Below are 13,622 nucleotides of genomic sequence, written 5' to 3'. Positions count from 1 at the left end.
AGTGTTAGCTAGGTATTTCTTGTAAGTCAGCTCCAGGGCCAGATAGTGATGAGGAGTCTGGTCAGTAGGTAAAGGGGGAAGGTTTGTAGGGTTAAGGTTGTCGCCCTGGGAAAGGGTTTTGTGAGAAGTTAGTAACAGCATTTCATGTGAGGTAATATGGCTTACAGAAAGGCATTGAGTGTGATAAGAACTGAGAAAAGTTTCTATTGCTCGGGGAACATAGGTGATGAGTGGACAGCCCATAACCATTTCCTGAGTTGATTTTGTAGAGCTGCTTTTGAAATAGCTCTTAGGCACGGGGGAAGACCTCTGGCTACAGGGTCTAATTATTGACCGCAATGACCAAGGACTCAGTGTTGACCTCTCTGCCTTTTTGTAAACACTCCTAAGGCATTCTCCTCCCTTCCCTACACAAAGAAGGGGAAAGGGAAGCTGGTAACTAGGAAGGCCTAGAACAGATACTCTGAGGATTTCCCTGGTGGTACAGTGATTAAGAATCTGCCTGCCAATTCAGGGGACATGGGTTCGATCCCTGGTACGGGAAGATTCCACATGCGTCAGAGCAATTAAGTCCATGCACTACAACTACTGAACCTGCTCTCTAGAGCCTGAGAGCCGCAACTACTAGAGCCCGCATGCTCTAGGGCCCTCGAGCCACAGCTTATGAGCCCCTGTAACCCAACCACTGAAGCCTTTGAGCCTAAAATCTGTGCCCTGCAACAAGAAAAGCCACCGAAAAGGGAAGCCTGCACACTGCAAAGAGTGGCCCCTGCTTACTGCAACTGGAGAAAGTCCAGAACAACCAAAAATAAAGTAAATAAATAAGTAAAATTTAAATATAAAGCAGGTGGTTTGAGAAGTCTGATATTCAGGATCTGAAGAGTCATACAGGTGTTTTCTTTCCAATTTAAAGGATCTAGTCCTTCAGCTTTGAGCAACATATAGAGTGGGCTATTAAGGAGAATCAGGTATCCAGTTCCCATAGTATCCAGCCAGGCTCCAGAATCCTTGATGTTGTCTTTTGGTCTGTGGCTACTGGAAATTTAAGACACTGAATCCTACTGGGTCTAAAAGGAGTCCTTGATCTGAGATCAGGTATCCCAGGTATTTGACCGGCATTTGAACAACTTGTAATTTCTCTTTAGAAACCTAATGAACTATAGTTGCTAATGGCTTGAGGAGACTGATGTCGTTTTGCTTACTTGTTTCCTTAGAAAAGGAACAGAGAAGAAGCTTATCAACATGTTGTAAGAGCGTAGATAGACCCTTGTGGAAAAAATGACATCTACTAAATCGCTGTCCAGGATCTGTGAAAAGTAGGAAGGCTTTCAGTCTAGCTAGGTGTATTGTTGTTCTTCCCTCATGAAAGCTAATAAAAATTGACTTTCAGAATCCACAGAGATGCTGCAAAAGCCACCACAGAGGTCTGGTGCAGGGCCTGTGGGACCTTGTGTCTCATATTCCCTTGTGATTGGTTTGAAGTGAAGTGAAAGTTGCTCAGTCATGTCCAGCTCTTTGCAACCCCATGGACTATACAGTCCATGGAATTCTCCAGGCCAGAATACTGGAGTGGGAAGCCTTTCCCTTCTCCAGGTGATCTTCCCAACCCAGGGATCAAACCCAGGTCTCCTGCATTGCAGGTGGGTTCTTTACCAGCTGAGCCACGAGGGAAATTCCTGCCCAGGCCTCATGGATATTGATTAATGCTTGGAAGAAGTTTACCAGGATCAATTTGAATTTGAATTGGGGGAACTGGATGAATCCACGCAATGTCCGTTGTGAATTTTGCCCAGCATTTCTCAGGGACTTCTTTGAGGAGTGTTAACTTTCTGTTCTTTCAAGCTCGTCCTAAGGGCAGAAACTGCTAATAATAGAACTGAGGAGCTGGAATGCCAGGAGTTGTCCAGGGAACTGAATCAATCTTGAGAATAATTTCCCATTTTAAGAAAAAGAGATGACAGTGTGATACTGTTGCAACAAAAAGGAAAAAAAAAAAAAAAAAAGAGGAATGAGGCTTTTTTCTTTCCCTTTCCTGAGAACAAAGAAGATAAAGAGAATAGTGAGCAGGCCTGAACCCTCCTATTTTTTTTTTTTTTTTTTTTACTTTAACTGCTCCTAACTCTGCATGTCTGTAACTAAGTTTGCTTTTCTGCCCTCTAACTCTGCAGGATCTACACTTTGCACCTACTTCCTTTTGACTCTAGGCTAACTACATCCTGTATCTGTGTTTTCCCTTAAAACACCCTTTGCCTTGTAGTTACATATCAAAAAGGCCACAGAACTACCGAACTGCCAGACTCATCACTGGATTACTGATGCCAGTCTGTGACTGTCTTTGTAAAGGGCAAGAGGAAGAAATCAAGATCTGAACACTTTTGTTACTCATCACCAACTCCTGACTGCGAGCCCTCGTCTTATATGAGCCCCCAGACTCCTTGGGGAAGCAGGAGAGGGAGGAATAGTTCTTAAGGCACGAACCTACTGTGTTCCCCCTCTCCGCCAGCTGAGAAATAAAGCCACCTTTCTATTTCCTCCAAACTCTGTTTCTGCACTTTTTATTCAGCTTCACTGAGCAGAAAAAGCCAAGATTCTGGCCAGCAACAAAGAAAAAAGGTTTCTTTCTGGGAAGTTGACAGGAGCAGAACTGACCAGAGGTAAGGAATGATTGTCCTGGAGGGAGCCCAGTTGGAAAAGGAAGGGAGGGGACTTGTAAACTATGGAGGGTTTTCAGGATATTCTCACTGTTTGAATTATCTCAGTGCAGGGAGGAAAGGGTTGTTTGAGACTGGTGGCGTTGAACACAGAAAGTGTGGCTCCAGTGTCAGTGAAGACAAGAAGGAGCTCACTTCCAATGGTAAGTGAATTGTCACTCTGTTCTTAGAGCAAGCACAGTCCATAAGAAGAACTAAAGGTTTAACTTGGGAGGATTGTTTAAGTGTTTTAGTTTAAGGCAATCCTTTTTCCAATGGCCAGGTTTCTTATTCAAATGTCAGACATTTTTAGAGTTTGAAGGCTTTGATTTGGTTTGTTGAAGCCTCTGGGAGGAGTCTGATAGCTGTTGAACCAGTAAATTTATGATTTTAGTGGTCTTTAGTTTATTTGAATTGTGAACGAAAAAAGTGAAAATGTTAGTTGCTTAGTCGTGTCCTACTCTTTGAGACCCCATGGAGCCCACACCAGGCTCCTCTGTCTATGGAATTCTCCAGGCAAGAATACTGGAGTGTGTAGCCATTTCCTTCTCCAGGGGCTCTTCCTGACCCAAGAATACAATTTTAGTCTCCCGCATTGCAGGCAGAGTCCAATAGGTTTGCTAAATTAACCAAATCAGGAGTTGCCATGGTTTTTCAATTAAGTTAGGCTTATTTTGCCCAAATTGAGATCTTCACCTGGGCCATTTAGGAACATGGAGTTAAAGACTCCATTATCTAAAAGGAGTCCAGGGTTTTCCTTAGAAACAATGTCAAGTCTGTTGTAATGTCATGCACAGGTTTGTTAGTCCTTGAGTGCATGCTGTGATTTTATTCCAATCAACAGGTTTTAGGAAGGCCTGAGAAATAGCTTCATATAAAATTTTGCTATTTCTTGGGCTTTAGGGCTATCAGGTGGCAGGATACAATGCAGATCCTCTAAAGGAGGATTCCAGTCAGCTTTAGCCATGACCCCCCAACAAAACTGATAAAGATCAGGAAACAAAGGCTCATAGATTTGAATGACAATGTTAAATTCCTTTGTAAAATGGTGAGGGCCCACAGTTACCTCGGAAAGTTCTTTGACTATAGCTAGCAACTCTTAGTCCAAAGTATATAACGTACATTTTAAAAGGTGCCCTCATTACTGGGTTTCAATTTAAATGTAAGGGGTTTTCTATTTATTTTTCAGCCGCGCTACACAGCTTGCAGGATCTTAGTTCTCTGCCCAGGGATGCAACCCGTGCCCCCTGCAGTGGAAGTGGGGAGTCCTAACCACTGGACTGCCAGGGAATTCCCTAAACGTTGAGTTTGAATTGGTTGAATGAAGGAGATTGGGGGTGGAGGCTGAAGAAGGGGGCCTCAAGGTTTTGGGGTAAAATGGGAGTTCAGCAAGAGAAGAAGAAAAGGAGGGAGATGGGGTAGATGTGGAGGACAGACTTGAGGAGCAGGAACGGGTGACAGATTATAACTCTTTTGTAATTGAGAAACCTTTTCACAAAGTTTAGAACTTGTATCTTGGAAGGAAGTTGTTTTGCTGTATCTCACTGTTCACTGAACCCAGGGTAGGCAAGGCACGAGCGGGGAAGCTGGAAGAAAACTCAAGGAGCTGCAGACATTTATTCTCTTCTGACTGGTAGAGCAGCCATAGCAGCAGAACGCTGTACTCTCGCCGCTTGTGGTTGACCCAGCAGACGCAGCCATAATGCACCCTCAAGGGCGTTTCAGGTGGAGCTTATATAAGCACGCAGAACAAACGTGGCCCCGGGCCAAGCGGGGGGGGGGTCATCGTGGCACGCATGCGCAGTGCTACAAATGCGCTCAGCCATTACATAATCATTATTTACCAAACGTGTGGCGAGAGCGAGAGGCTGTGGGGTGAGAGCCTGACCGCCGCCATCTTGGCTAGCTGGGTCTTTCCCTACAGATTGGATTTCCCTACAGATTGGGATTTCCCTGATAGCTCAGTTGGTAAAGAATCCGCCTGCAGTGCAGGAGACCCCGGTTTGATTCCTGGGTCGGGAAGACCCCGTGGAGAAGGGATAGGCGACCCACTCCAGTATTCTGGCCTGAAGAACTCCATGGACTGTATAGTCCACAGGGCCGCAAAGAGTCAGACATGACTGAGGGACTCTCACTTCACAGAATTGATTGGGGAGTTGAAGAATTGCAGTTAAGGTCGCATAGATTCTGGTAGCAACCCAAACAGTGTCCTGCTGGGAAGTAAAAGTCAGGAGCTCTTAAAGGCAAGGAAAGAAGGTTCGTATTACCAAGACTTTTAAGTGGAATTGGAGGCAGAAGCTAGGCTAAACAGGTTTGGGTGCCAGGGCTGACACTAGCGGGCAGGGAAAGCTCACCTCCTGACTGTGACAGGTTTCAGGTGTTCTGGCAGTGGTTTGGCCCAGTTCAAAGGTCATAGTTCCATCCTTGTGTGAGGTTCACCTAGTTAATGGCCTCCAGGCTCCATTTTAAAACACCTTGCTATCAGTGAATTCATTTTCTTTCACATGAGAAATGGAACATTTCCTGCCGTATCAGTAAACAAGGATGTCACAGTCATCAGCAATTGCAGTCCTCCACAGTGAGCTAGTCATCCCCAAAGGAACTCAGGAAGGAGAGTAATACCTGCCATCTAGCAGCCATTAGGCTGCAGCCATTCCCTACAGTGAGCCCTGAGGAACTCAGGATGTGAAAAACACTAGATGCTGGCCCCAAATAGCTGAGGTGCATGTCAAAGGAATGGTTTCAATGAGCCCAGACTCTTGCATTCCCATACACAGAAATGCGCTAAATTCCTTAACCTGGGTTATCTGGTTTTCTTTAATTTACAAAAAAACTTCTGATTTCAGACTACCTGTCCGTTGTTGCAAAACATCTATATAACCTGGCTCTCCCGCAACACACACACACACCTCCCTCCCCCATCTTCCTGCATACCCCCCCTTCCCCACCGCTGCCTTCTCAGAGTCACTCTCTCAGGATCACTGAAGATGCTACCTCTAAAAATTTTCGCCAAATTAAACATAACTTTCAGGTTGCGGTATTTTTTCAGTTGACACACATTTCACAAAACCTTACCAAGTTTATTCCCACTCTAAGGTTATAGGATACAGTACTAGGCATGTGGCCAACTATGTAAAATTAAACTGTTTTAGTTACATTTCAGAAGGGGAAGAGGACATGATTTTTTTTTCAGGACATGATTTATCATGTAATACAGATCAAATTTTAAAATTGAGGTTCATATGACCCACTCCTTGGTTTTGATTAACTTGCTGGAACAGCTCACAGAACTCAGGCACACAATCTACTTACTATCTACTGGTTTATTGCAAAAGAATAAGATAAAGGATACAGATGAACATCAAGATGGAATAGATGCATAGGGCAGGGTATGTGGGGAAGGATGTGGATTTTCCATGCTTTCTCAGGAGCACCACTCTTCCACACCTTCAGGTGTTTGCCTGGTGTTAAAGAAACTCTCCTAATCCAGTACCTTTGGGATTTTGTATAGAGGCTCCAAAATCACTGCAGATGGTGATTGCAGCCATGAAATTAAAAGACGCTTACTCCTTGGAAGGAAAGTTATGTGTTAGAAAAAACGCCGCGGGAGGAAAAAAGCCGCCTCTAATGACCGGTGGTAAAGGCCTTTATTGAGCGGTCGCTCCTGAGCAGAACTCCAGGGTGCGGGTGAGTGAGGAGACAAAGGGAGTCTGCGAGGTATGAGGGGGTGGGGAGGGGTTTTATAGCCAGGGCCAGCGTCCAAGCCAGGTCTTTTCATATAAGGAAGAAAGCGCGGGCTACAGTGGCGGTCAGTGTCCGAGGGCTCCGGGTCGGTACCTGATTGGACCAGGCTGCAGGGGGTCGGTCCCGGAAGTTTAGCCAGCCTCCAGAATTTGCCTTGTGGCACTTTCCCGGGGCATGCCCCGACCTTTCATTATGATCAACCTAGACAGCATATTAAAAAGCAGAGACATTACTTTGCCAACAAAGGCTATGGTTTTCCAGTGGTCATGTATGGATGTGAGAGTTGGACTATAAAGAAGGCTGAGCATTGAAGAATGAATCCTTTTGAACTGTGGTGTTGGAGAAGACTCTTGAGAGTCCCTTGGACTGCAAGGAGATCCAACCAGTGCATCCTGAAGGAGATCAATCCTGGGTGTTCATTGGAAGGACTGACACTGAAGCTGAAACTCCAATACTTTGGCCACCTGATGCGAAGAACTAACTCATTGGAAAAGACCCTGATGCTGGGAAAGATTGAGGGCAGAGGAAGCGGACGACAGATGATAACATGGTTGAATGGCATCACCGACTCAATGGACATGGGTTTGGGTGGACTCCGGGAGCTGGTGATGGACAGGGAGGCCTGGCATGCTGCGGTTCATGGGGTGGCAAAGAGTCGGACACAACCGAGTGACTGAACTGAACTGAACTGATGGAGGCTTTCTCATATAGGCATGATTGATCATTTCATTTCTATCCCCTCTCTCCTGTCTGGAGAATAGGAGGTGAGGCTGAAAATTCCAAGCTTCTTATCATGGCTTGGTCTTTCTGGTGACCAGTCCTGCGAGGGGCCCACCAAGAGTTGCCTCATTAGAAGTGACTAGTGACACTGCTGTTACCCAGGAAATTCCAAGGGATTTATCAACTTTGTGTTAGGAACCAGGGACAAGGACCAAATATTAAAACAAAGATGTTCCTAGTGCTCTTACCACTTAGGAAATTATAAGAATTTTAGGAGATCTGTGTCAAGAACAGTGTGTGCAGCAGGGTGGTGACAGAGACTGATACGTATTTTATGATCCCACAGCTATAAAACAGTTTCTTTGCAAGCAGTATTTTACTGTTTAAGGAAATTTGTTTTAACCAAAAGTTTCAGACTTACTAAGTTTGTAAGTCGTGTTTAAAATGCTTTAAATGATCTGTCTTGTTAGACTTTTAGCATTGGTGCCTGGGTAGATGTAGCATTTGCTACTTTAATTGTGTGAGTACTCCCATTATGGTCAATTTCAAGCTACCTACATGATGTCACTGAAGCTGAGGTAGAAATCTGATATTAGCCGGAGAAGGCAATGGCATTGCACTCCAGTACTCTTGCCTGGAAAATCCCATGGATGGAAGAGCCTGGTAGGCTGCAGTCCACGGGGTCGCTAAGAGTCGGACACGACTGAGTGACTTCACTTTCACTTTTCACTTTCATGCATTGGAGAGGGAAATGGCAACCCACTCCAGTGTTCTTGCCTGGAGAATCCCAAGGACGGGGGAGCCTGGTGGGCTGCTGTCTGTGGGGTCGCACAGAGTCGAACACGACTGAAGTGACTTAGCAGCAGCAGCAACCACTTTTTGTTTTTCTGAGCACAAAATCCTCCCTCACCATTAAAAAACAAACAAAATAAATTCAAATGAATACAGCTGGAGTAGGGGAGCAGTCAGTCAGAGATAAATGTGTGAATGGAAAACTTTAAATTTGTTGTTCTCACCATCTTTAAAACCAACATGCCAACTAGAAATCTGATAAATTCATTTAGGTAAACGAAATAGGAACAAGATGTAACATGGACAATTTACTGTGATTTGACATTGGTTATACTTAAATCACTCAATAGCTAAATTTTAAGCGAGATAGGAAAGGCAGGACCAAATTTAGCAAATCTGTGGGAGGTTTTAGGGCAGGATGTTCTTCCCACTGCAGCACTGAATTCCTAGCACACCTACACAAAAAGGTACACGTAGTTTCCACCATCCTCCAATGCCACTACAATGGTATGCATGAATTACTTGGCTGATGCTCTCAAGAGCATCAGCAATGTCAAGGAGACCCAAATGCCAAATTCTTATCAGGCATTGCTTCAAAGTCATTGCCCAGTTTCTAACTGATGCTGAAGTATGGTTACATTGGTCAATTTTAAGTCATTAATGGTCACAGAGCTGGGAAAATTGTGAACGTTATGGGTGGTTAAACAAATGTGGAGTGATCAGTCCTAGATTTGGTGTGCAACTCAAAGATCTAGAAATATGGCAGAATAATCTGCTCTATCCTGTCTGTTTGGTATCATTGTACACTAAGTCCCCTACATACAAACAAGTTCCATTTCGAGAGCACGTTCATAGGTCTAATTGGTTTATAAGTCAAACAAATTAGCCTAAGTACCCAGCTAACACAGTCATCTATATAGTACTGTACTGTAACAGATTTATAATACTTTTCATACTAATAATGCATAAAAACAAACACAAAAAATAAAGAAAACATTTTTAATCTTATGGGACAATACCTTGAAAAACACAGTAGTACAGTTAGCATTCAGGGGCTGGCACTAAGCAAGAAGAGTTTCTGACTGGAGGAGGGAGTGGAGATAGGAGATGGTAAAATTGAAGGATTATCAGCAATAGGAGGTGGAGGGCAAGCTGCAATTTCATTCATGTCTGATGCCTCTTTGAAAGTTCACAGCTTGATGTTTCATATGTAGGGGACCTCCAGTACTGATGGACTCAACTGGTACCATGGATGAAGAAAAAAATGAAAACACACAGAAGGGAAAACCCTAGGATTCTTTTTCTAGGAAGGTAGCCTATACATACAGATAAGTCACTTCAATGGGGCAGGGAGGGGTACATTTCAATGGGGGAAAGTACATCTGGGAGGATTCTAATTTCCAGCTTTCTCCACCTCTTTATTCCCAACTTAACCTTTCTACAGAATAGAACAGCATTGCCTTGGCTACTCAGGGAAACACATGGTAACAGTGGTTCCAACGAAAACAGTGCTGCTAAAATCTACCCCTGCTCCATGACACGTGGATTTGACATCTAGTGACTTTGTTCTGGTTTGTAACATACCCTCTTAGTCTTCAGGAAACCTTTGCTCAGGAACAGCCACATCACTCTTAATAGTATCTTGGACCTTGGCTCCTGGGTATCATTCAGATCTCACATTGCTGAACTATTACGTATTCAGATCTATCTCAGACTCGGCATTCCACATCCATAAAGTGGCTCAATCTCCTCTTGACTCCCAACCAAGTGATGGTCTCAGTACTGTCCTCTCTGGCAGAGATGAAGGTTTGTGTCATGTTATATATCCAAACATGTGATACTGTATAAAGTATGATTCATACCTAACCTGGTTAATAAGTACCTACCACTGAAGCCTCAAGAGAGAGGAGGCAAGGGTTAAGAGATTAGAATGATAATACAGAGAGATACTACTGAGTTTTCTCCTTTCTGTACCTCGTTCGTTACTTTCTGGAACTTTGTTGAAAGAACATATGAATTTTGTCAAATCCTTTCATAGGAAATATCTTACTTTTCATAAATGAAAGAAATTTAAAGTCAGAAGAAATCTTAAATCTCACATAGCTCACTTTTCCCTGGAGTTTGGAAATTCTATCCACGACATACCTAGTCCAACACAGATTGCCTCTAACTCTTGTCTAGATATGTCACATGTTGTCTAGATATGTCAACTCTTGTCTAGGTATGTCAACTGTTGGCTTCCTCCTATGAGGTAAGTGTAATTAGTATATGCCATTGCATGCTACCCTTTAGGGACATCCTCAGATCATCTTCCAGGGAGGAGGTCTACCACTATAAATTCGGTCTAAAGATCCTGTTATACAGAGTGAAGTAAGTCAGAAAGAGAAAACAAATATTGTATATTAACACATATATATGGAATCTAGAAAAATGGTACTGATGAACCAGTACCAATGATAACTGATGAATATTTGCAGGCAGACATAGAGAACGGACTTGTGGACACAGCAGGGGAAGGAGAGGGTGGGATGAATTGAGAGAGTAGTGCTGAAACATATGTATTACCACATATAAAATAGCTAGCTAGTGGGAAGTTGCTGTCTAACATAAGGAGCTCAAAACAGTGCTCTGTAACAACCTAGAGGGGTAAGATGGCATGGGGCGGGGGGGCAGGTGGGAGGTTCAAGAAGGAGGGCAGATTCACAGCCATAAGTGTGAGTTGTGGCAAAAATTGTTGTGTGGCAGAAACCAATACAACATTGTAAAGCAATTATCCTCCAAGTATAAAAACAATAATAATTAAAAAAAAAAGAATTCACCTTCTAATACAAGGGGTATGGGTTTGACCCCTGACTGGGGCGCTAAGATCCCACATGCCTCACCACCAAAAAACAAAACGTAATATTGTAACTAATTCAATAAAGACTTTAAAAATGGTCCACGTTAAAAAAAAAAAAAAAGACAAGATGGGATCAAATCTAAGAACACATGAGAATGAGCTATGACTTTGAGGAGACATGAGCTGATAATAATGGCTCTGGACAACATTTTACTGAGTATTACTATATATCAGGGGTCAAGACAAATTTAAGTTCTTTATATTTATTAGCCATTTATTTCTCACAACAATCTTATGAAGAATATTGTCCCCCCCTTTCCCTGTGGAAACTGAGGCACAGAGTAACTAATCCAGTCATGCAACTAGTAAGTCCAACAGCTAGGGTTTGAGTCCAGTTCGTTTGGCTCTGGAGCCTGGGCCCTCAAGTGTGTGCCCATGTTACTTCGCTTCAGTCATGTCCCATTCTTTGCGATCCTATGGACTGTAGCCCGCCAGGCTCCTCTGTCCATGGGATTCTCCAGGCAAGAATACTGGAGTGGGTTGCCATGCCCTCCTCCAGGGGATCCTCCTAACCCAGGGATCGAACCCACGTCTCTCATATCTCCTGCATTGGCAGGCAGGTTCTTTACCCCTAGCACCACCTGGGAAACCTATAGTAGACTATCTCAATAACTGTAACTAAGAATACCTAAATCATGTGCCAGGTGTTCTCTCCTCACTTAATGCTCATATTAACAGTCTTATAAGGCATGTACTATTACAGATCAGCTCAGTGAACTTGCCCAAGTTCACACAGTTATGTGAATACTGAAGCTGAAATTCAACTCCAAGTAGCCAGGCTTGAGGTCTGATACTCTTCTTTACTATTCTAAATCCTCTTGCTGCTATGCTCCATTATGATGACAGAGTCAGATACAGAATTTCGTTAAGTGCAGGGAAGGCAAAAGATAAGGTGGGCAAGAATAAGACAGGCTCGAGCTGGTGATAGTGTGTAAGGCAATTTTTTATTTTGCTGGCCAGGCTGCATGGCACGGAGAATCTTAGTTCCCCAGCCAGGGATCAAACCTGTGCTCCCTGCAGTGGAACCGTGGTGTCTTAACCACTGGATTGCCAGGGAATTCCACCATGGAGGGAAATTAGATACCATGCTAACTGGTGTCCAGGACACTCAGAGGACTCCCAATCCCATTCCTTCTTGCTAAGGACCATAGAAAATACAAGTTATTTTTAAACAGATGGAGCCTCAACAATCAGAGAGAAGCACCTCCCTGCAGGGCATTCTGGAAGCTGCCTCTGTGCTGAAAGGAGAGTTATCTTTCCAATCTGGCAGAAGACAATCTCCAACCTTCACTGGATAATGGGGAAATAGAGCCTTCACTGGATAATGGAGAAAATGGGGCCCTAATGTATTTTGCTACTTTTTGATTTCAAGAAGGGGGTGAGAAGTTTGTAGATACCTGACTGTTTACTGTGAACATGTGGATTGGAGGTACTAATGGGGCAAGTAAAGAAAGGTGCATTTAAAATTCTACCCATTGCTGGGGATCATTTTGAAATGTATAGAAATATGGAAAAAGGAAAACACTATATTGTGCACCTGGAATTAACATGTTGTAGGTCATTATACTTCAAAAAAAAAAAAGATCTAAAATTAAATTCTATACACCAGATTCACTTTCTGAACAATTGGTTTTTTGTTTTTTTGGTGAACTATGTAGAAGGTTTCCTAGTACATGAAGGTATGTAAAAAGCCTCAGAATAATGAATAGTAAGTTGTGCTGAATATTATGCAAAGCAATTAGTTCGTTTCTCAGAAATCCATAAAATAGACTTTTTAACAGAATGAAGTCCTTTGGATTTAGTTATTCGTTTGTTCACTCGGGGACATCACTAAGTTATCTAAAATAATATCTAAATCAAAGTTTAGAAAATCATATTTGTAGAAGAAATTTGCAAGTTTTTTAAAAAAAGAAATAGATTCACTTACAAAGTAAGTAATTATTTAAAATATACAAAGCTTGTTAGTTGCAATCATTCAGTACATATTTATTGAAAACCTACTGGTAGGTACTGGTCCAAGTTCTCAGTAAGCAGCAACAGCATCAATGTAACAAACTTTCAGCCCTGCCTTCAAGGAACTTACATTTTAGTGGGGAAGGAGGAAATAACCAAAAAAAGAAAAGAAATGTAAAATAAAGGACATTTTAGAGTGTGCTAAGCATTAAGGAGAAAAATAAAGCAGGGGAGGCAGTTAGGGTGGAGTGTGCAATTTACGTAGGATGACTAAGGAAGACATTAAAATTCCTTAAGGTTTAGGATTATGTAGTTTTCACCTTCACTGAGAAGTATCTGATAATAGATTTATATGCTACCAAAATAATGATGTTAAGAAGCAATAAAAAGAAAGTGTATCAGGTTTTAGCATTCTCGGTAGCAACACTTTTTAATATTAAATCCATTGTGAAATACCCCTAGTTTCAATTTCCCTTTAATAATGAATACGTGTCTAGAAAAATGGTCCATAGATAGATAGTGGGAAGCTGGTGTACGCACAGGGAGCTCAGCTAGGTGCTCTGTGATGACCTAGAGCCCTGTGATGGGGAGCTGCCCATAGGCTCAAAACAGAGGGGATATATACATACATATTGCTGCAGTCCATGGGGTCCCAAAGGGTCAGACACAACTGAGTGACTGAACAACAACAAATAGGTGATTCACATTGTTGTATAGCATAAATAAACAAAACACTGTAAAGCAATCACACTCCAACTAGAACAAATAAATAATGTGAAAGTGAAAGTCGTTCAGTCCACTCCGACTCACTCTGATCCCATGGA

At 42.8% G+C, this 13,622-nt stretch overlaps 1 protein-coding gene across 1 annotated transcript in view; it reads right to left on the bottom strand.

The window, feature by feature from the left end:
- SPATA45 (spermatogenesis associated 45) overlaps positions 1-13,622 on the bottom strand; it is a 36,736-nt gene that overhangs the window by 22,258 nt on the left and 856 nt on the right. The window lies entirely within an intron of this gene.

This window comes from Dama dama, chromosome 14 (assembly GCF_033118175.1).
Source record: "Dama dama isolate Ldn47 chromosome 14, ASM3311817v1, whole genome shotgun sequence".
NCBI lineage: Eukaryota > Metazoa > Chordata > Mammalia > Artiodactyla > Cervidae > Dama > Dama dama.
The sequence above is the reverse complement of the archived record's forward strand: the minus strand, read 5'-3'. Positions and strand labels throughout refer to the sequence as shown.